The sequence below is a fragment of the Rhamphochromis sp. 'chilingali' genome (genome assembly GCF_963969265.1).
Source record: "Rhamphochromis sp. 'chilingali' genome assembly, chromosome: 20".
Lineage (NCBI taxonomy): Eukaryota > Metazoa > Chordata > Actinopteri > Cichliformes > Cichlidae > Rhamphochromis > Rhamphochromis sp. 'chilingali'.
This window is the reverse complement of record NC_137947.1, coordinates 13,038,428-13,045,015: the sequence shown is the minus strand read 5'-3', so window position 1 is coordinate 13,045,015 and position 6,588 is coordinate 13,038,428. Positions and strand designations below refer to the sequence as shown.

The 6,588-nt window shown below is 41.7% G+C and overlaps 1 long non-coding RNA gene across 2 annotated transcripts; it reads right to left on the bottom strand.

Moving 5' to 3' along the window:
- Nucleotides 1–748: 748 nt before the first annotated feature.
- On the bottom strand, nt 749–3,388 carry LOC308388038. Of its 2 annotated transcripts, XR_013970028.1 has the most exons (3): nt 2,879–3,388; nt 2,134–2,326; nt 749–1,659 (listed from the first exon to the last, which is right to left on the bottom strand). It is a non-coding gene; the product is annotated as an uncharacterized lncRNA (long non-coding RNA). The 2 variants fall into 2 exon arrangements; XR_013970029.1 differs by lacking the exon at nt 2,879–3,388 and having other exon boundaries at nt 2,134–2,839.
- Between the last annotated feature and the right edge of the window lie 3,200 nt (nt 3,389–6,588).

The following is a 6,588-nucleotide window of genomic DNA, read 5'->3' as shown; positions in this document are numbered from 1 at the left end:
TAAGATTGTTTTTTAGATGGTGTTCATGATCCTCATCCACGGTGGGTAAAGGAGAAAGAAAAGCTGTTGGATCAATGTAAAATACATTTGTGGCTTAATACACCTACTGGTGTTTTGACGCAAATAGTAGAGAATGATTTCGATTATTTAGGGTAATTTTATTACTACTACAGCTGCTACTGTTGATGTTTTCATTGCTTTAGATAAGATTCCCATTTTTATTACCACTGCCAGTCTCCTTACATTTCTCTTTAAAGCATTTTCAATGCAAAAAAAAAACCGCAAAAAAAAAAAAGAAAAGAAAGAAGTGGCTGTCTCTCCTTTAAGCTGTGACCACAGCACTTTGTGTGTTAAAGCAATAGAGAGACTTATAGCCGGAGGGGGGGGGGGGGGGTGAAGGTGATGGATGCTACTCTCAAATGTATTATCTTGCAAAGTTTTAGGCTGCTGCGGCATTTTCCACATGGTAATTTTCCTCTCTGTAAGGGTGCAGCAGTAGGAAAGTGGCTTTTGCTACTCAGAGCCGATTTGTCTGCAGAGTCAGATTTAGCTTTTAAGCAACTCAAAGTATAAGGCTTTGACAGAATCTTGATGTAATGAAAATTTTGCTGATACAGGAGAAAGGGCTTTGTAAACTAGATTGTGTTGACCACTCGACTGTGACCGGTTCAAAACTTCTAAAATATTTGCTTTTACTTAGATATGGCAGCAGTGAATAAAACCCTGCAGATTTTTTTCCCCAATGAAGTTAGAACATGGCAAGATTTTGTCCTTGTTTGTCGTCGTATTAACATCCATTTAACAAATCAGTGTAGCATGCAAATCAACATCGTCAAGGCTACTTGCTTTCAATATTGATTTATAGACTGGATTTTATGTTTTTGTGCTGTTATTTAATATTATAAGGCTGATTTAGCAGGAAGTGTAAGGATTAGGCACATGTCACTCATTGGCTGGTCTCTGAATCATTTGTACAGCACACCTCCTGAAGTTCCTTTGATCTTTGGTCCTTTTAATATTATGTTCCTCTACCAGTGGTGTCCTGAGCCAACCCTAAAAGAAAACCCCAAAAACCTTGCTCTTCATGCACCGTGCAGTTATTCAATTAAAATTCATTTATGCTTGTGGCATGTAGAAAAATTCTAAGCAGATCCGGTTAATTCAGATTTTGTCTCAAGATGACAAGACAGAAAAACATAAATGACTTTGATTGCGGGTTCTGTCACAGTTGCGGTAGCGAAACAAAGCAGAGACAGAGAAACGGGTTAAAGCATTTCAAAAGTGGCAATAGAAACACTGAAGTTACTTATGGGCTTGTAAGGACCTGGGGGTTAGGGCGGTAGTTGAGAATCAGAAGCTGACATAGGACTGAGCAGTACAGGGGGTAATGCAGAGGGGAGCCAAAGGGGACAGGCAAGACAGGAGGTCTGGAGACAAGGGCTGGGTCAACTAAGGGGAACTGCAGGCATAGAAAAAGAGGAATTATACACAGCAGAATACTCACAGAGCAGTAAAGTTAACCATAAATGACTACTTGAGGAGAGGCTATATTCTGGCAATGAGGAGGTGGCAGAGCAGAGCATGTGAAGGAGACTTGATTGTTGAAGTGGCTGCAGCTGGTTGGGCTCTGTTCAGGCTCCAGGGCACCTGTCTCCAATTCTGCAATCAAGCCCACAGTAACATAGAAGGGAAAGGGAGACGGATTTCAGATAAAGCACGAGAGGAAACAGAAACAGAGGCTATGACCAAAGAACTGTCAAGGCTGAATCCTAATAGCCACACTAAGGCCTAAGTATCGCAGCCTCAAATACTTAAAAGTGTCGGCAGCACTAAATAGTGATGCACAAATCGTTCAGTACTCGAGAATCACTTTACTGACTCAAGAATCATGATTCACAAGCCCAACTGACTCATCCCTGTTGCTGTTAGCAAAATAATTTCATTAGTAGAAATATATCTAGCTTATAATTAAAATTGTGGAGAAAAGCACAACATCCAGTACCTTAACAAAAACATTTCTGCTCTGAACTGGAACAAAAAAACCTGAGTAGAAGCTCACATCAAGACACTAGCTCCTCGGTTCACAGTAGCATCGCTCTGCTAACATGCTAACAGCACATTTGAGCTACTCACCCCCTCCCTCCTGTGCTGAATCATAGCGTAAGCGAATCACTCAGGACTCACTCACCCCCTCCCTCCTGTGCTGAATCGTAAGCGCAAGCGAATCACTCAGGACTCGCTCACCCCCTCCCTCCTGGCGCACAGCTTCTTCTTCTTCTTGGTTGGCAACCAATGTTAAGGCGCATTACCGCCCCCTGGCTCACAGCTCAGTGGACATTTAGATGAGAAAATATATATTTGACAAATTTAAGGAAAATACTGATAAAATAAAAATAAAATAAATGTTCCCTTTAGAAATTTTTTTGCTCTTTTTTGCTCTATAAAATAGTTGTTTTCTTTTACAATCACTCATCTTAGCAGTAGGATATACATAAAAAGAGAAACAAATTAAGTTTGAGTGAAAATGTACATTTTTTGCACTCTCTGGTCTACTGACTCAGTGACTCAAATAACTCAAAAAATCCGATTCACTTTGGTGAGTGACTCCTTAAAACTCGATTCAGTAAAAAGAATCAAATTTACCATCACTAGCACTAAAGTGTGTGTAACCGGTGTGATTCTGCGTTGTGTCTGATAAAAAAGGTAAAAGAAAGAAAGACCTCCAAGTAAATAATTTGCCCACTCCAGCTCCTCTCCCACAGGGGAATTGTAGAAAAAGGGCTGGCATTTATTTTTACATTAAACATAAAATATGCATTTACACATAACATATTTGACATAAGATAAAACAAAAACAACAACATGAAATCCGACATACCTGATAAAAAAGGTAAAAGAAAGAAAGACCTCCAAGTAAATAATTTGCCCACTCCAGCTCCTAGACCAAATACAAACAGTGGGGAAGAGGGTTAGCTCAACCCACCACAGCTCCCAAGCTAGCAAGGAGTATATATTCATGCTAGCATTTATGGCGCCTAAAACACATTTATGATACACACATACTACACACTTATCACATCTTACAAAAACAGGCTTAATAATGACAATAACTGAACTAACATCGCAATCATAAACATCAGGGTGGCTAAATATGAATTATGTGTGTTTTTAAGGTGTTGGAAAGAAATGACACCCACCTCTCCCACAGGGGAATTGTAGAAAAAGGGGAGAGGCAAAAGGGGTACGCTGTATTTATAGTATTGCACCAAAGAAGAAGAAGAAAAGAATGAGGAGGGGCTCTAACTGATAATGAACACAACTACAGGCTTGGAGGTCCTAAAAGTCAGGTATAAAAGGAGCAGTTTGGGGGTTTAGAACACATTTTGTGTAATTATAACAATGTGATTTATGACTCTGTTACATGTGCACGGTCATAAAAAAGTCAAAATTGTATGAACAGGATGAAATATCTCTTTGTGAAAGACGGAAAACACGATTGTGGTAAAAGAGTCCAAAAATCATCTCCCACCTCCTGCCTCGACCTTGTGGCATTTTCCACAGTGGTGTAGGTGAATTTATGAGGGTTTAAGAAAAGAGAACAATATGACAGCTGATTCCTATTTCAAAACCTCACGTCACTCAAGGTGTTCTTGCTGTGTTGTTTCCACCAGCTAAAAAAATATGATAAACATACACTGAACAAAAATATAAACGCAACACTATTGTTTTTGCTCCCATTCTCCATGGGATGGATGTAGAGACCTAAAATTCATTCCAGATACACAATATAACCATCCCTCCCAAACAGTGGTCACAAATCAGTCCAAATGTGTGGTAGTGGGCACATCTGCTATATTGAGATAATCCATCCCACCTCACAGGTGTGCCACATCAGGATGCTGATCTGACATCATGAGTAGTGCACAGGTGTACCTCAGACTGCCCACAACAAAAGGCCACCCTGGAATGTGCAGTTTTTTGCGCTATTGGGGGTCTGGGGACCCAGAACCGGTCAGTATCTGGTGTGACCACCATTTGCCTCATGCAGTGCAACACATCGTCGCATGGAGTCTATCAGATTGTCAATTGTGGCCTGTGGAATGTTGGTCCACTCCACTTCAATGGCTGTGCGAGGTTGTTGGATATTCGTGGGAACTGGCACACGCTGTCGTATACGCCGGTCAAGCACATCCCGAACATGCTCAATGGGTGACATGTCCGGTGAGTATGCTGGCCATGCAAGAACTGGGACATTCTCAGCTGCCATCTGCCCTGAACAATGTGAACCATGATTCATCCGTGAAGCGCACACCTCCCCAACGTGCCAGACGCCATCGAATGTGAGCATTTGCCCACACAAGTCTGTTACGGCGACGAGCTGGAGTCAGGTCAAGACCCCAATGAGGACGACGGGCATGCAGTTGAGCGTCCCTGAGACGGTTTCTGACAGTTTGTGCAGAAATTGTTTGGTTGTGCAAACCAATTGTTCCAGCAGCTGTCTGGGTGGCTGGTCTCAGACGATCTTGGAGGTGAACCTGCTGGATGTGGAGGTCCTGGGCTGGTGTGGTTACACGAGGTCTGCGGTTGTGAGGCCGGTTGGATGTGCTGCCATATTCTCTGAAACGCCTGTGGAGACGGCTCATGGTTGAGAAATGAACATTCAATGCACGGGCGACAGATCTGGTTGACATTCCTGCTGTCAGCATGCCAATTGCACGCTCCCTCATTGCTTGTGGCATCTGTGGCATTTTGCTGTGAGACAAAACTGCACATTCCAGGGTGGCCTTTTGTTGTGGGCAGTCTGAGGTACACCTGTGCACTACTCATGATGTCAGATCAGCATCCTGATGTGGCACACCTGTGAGGTGGGATGGATTATCTCAATATAGCAGATGTGCCCACTACCACACATTTGGACTGATTTGTGACCACTGTTTGGGAGGGATGGTTATATTGTGTATCTGGAATGAATTCTAGGTCTCTACGTCCATCCCATGGGGAATGGGAGCAAAAACAAAAGTGTTGCGCTTATATTTTTGTTCAGTGTATTTTATTACCAATGTTGGAATTTTAAAGAAAATGGAATATGTAGCCAATAAAATAGATTTTTGTTTTGGTTATTTTCTTACTTTTTTCCTGCTGTAGAGTAATGCAGCATGACTCTTCAGCTTCTTGTTTTCCAGAAATGGAAAACACACATTAATAACATTTATATGGCCTGCACCTATTGGTCAAATTTTTTGGTTATTTTCATGAATTGCCTGATGGTGGGAATTATTGGATAGGGTGGTCTAAGGAAGCATTTGCTTAGTATTTAGAAGATCCGACTAGTTCTTCTTATGGCTGCCATGCAGATACTTCCACTTCAAAACCTACTCAGAAAGCAACAAATACTTTTAATATATAAAAAGAAACATTAATTCATTCAATGCAAACCTGTTGGGCAGGTTGCTCCTCCTATGCTTGTTTTTAACTCTCTTGCCTCCACATATTTCTACAGTAAATTCAGCAGCCGGGCTTGCTACCAGTTTAGCAGATGAACAGATATCTTTTACAGCACATCTGTGTCTCTCCCCAAGCTTCATAGCAGAAATGTTGACCCCATCTGATCCAGGTCACAGCCTTAGATGCTCAGGTGGGGTTCTTGGCTGTTCCAGAGTCAAGGCTTAAATCTACAGGTGATGGTGTCTGAGGAGATAAGGCTCCCAGACTTCCTTCAAATCATTTGTGAAAACACCTTTTTATAAACGTGTGTCTATGTAATGTCTATGTGTGACTGTTTATCAGTTTTATTCAGCAACTTTGAATCAGTAACTTCTTGTGTCATTCCTGGGTCACTGCCCGAAGGGTGGGAGTGGTGAATGCCACTTAAATACATTAATTAGAAAGTCTGACCTAATTTGTAGAAAGGTTAGCATTGGAGAAACTGCTTCATTAGCAGATGCAAACAACCAGTCTGGTCCCTTTCTACCTCCTCTGTCTGTCTTCTGTTTCTTAATTACGATCCTGATGAACATTGGGGAATATTAGTCATGGTTCCTGTGAAGCACACTGTTTTTCTATTGCAACCCGTGAATTGACTTGTTTTGAAATGCAGATCTGAAGATAGCTGAAGTGTCACATCAACAACATTCAACAGAACACTGATCTCATCTCTGATCATCATTGAGCAGGTTTAATGCTGTCCCTCCTGGCAAGCGAGCAATTATTTCATGGGTGTAGCAAAGTGTTTACACAAAGTGTGATTGGCAAGCTCAACAAAGTTGAGGATGGTATTTGTGTCTCTGTATGTGCTGCCTGCTCCATTGGATGAGTGTGTGACAGACAGGACCTGGAAATGCGATCGATTGCATGCTCACTGTCTTGGCTAAGAAACTAGGTGTTCAATTTCTCTTGCACATCTGGAATCTTGCTCATCAATCAACCAACTGTACCAGGTGTGCTGACAGGGTGTGCTGGCCATTGGATTGATGGTTGACTTCACTTTTGTCCCATTGATTTTGAAATGTTTGAGTGCTTTTCTTTTTTTCAAGAAAGAAATGCTGATGTGTCTTCATAAATGGATATACTAATTTGTTTTCTTGTCCA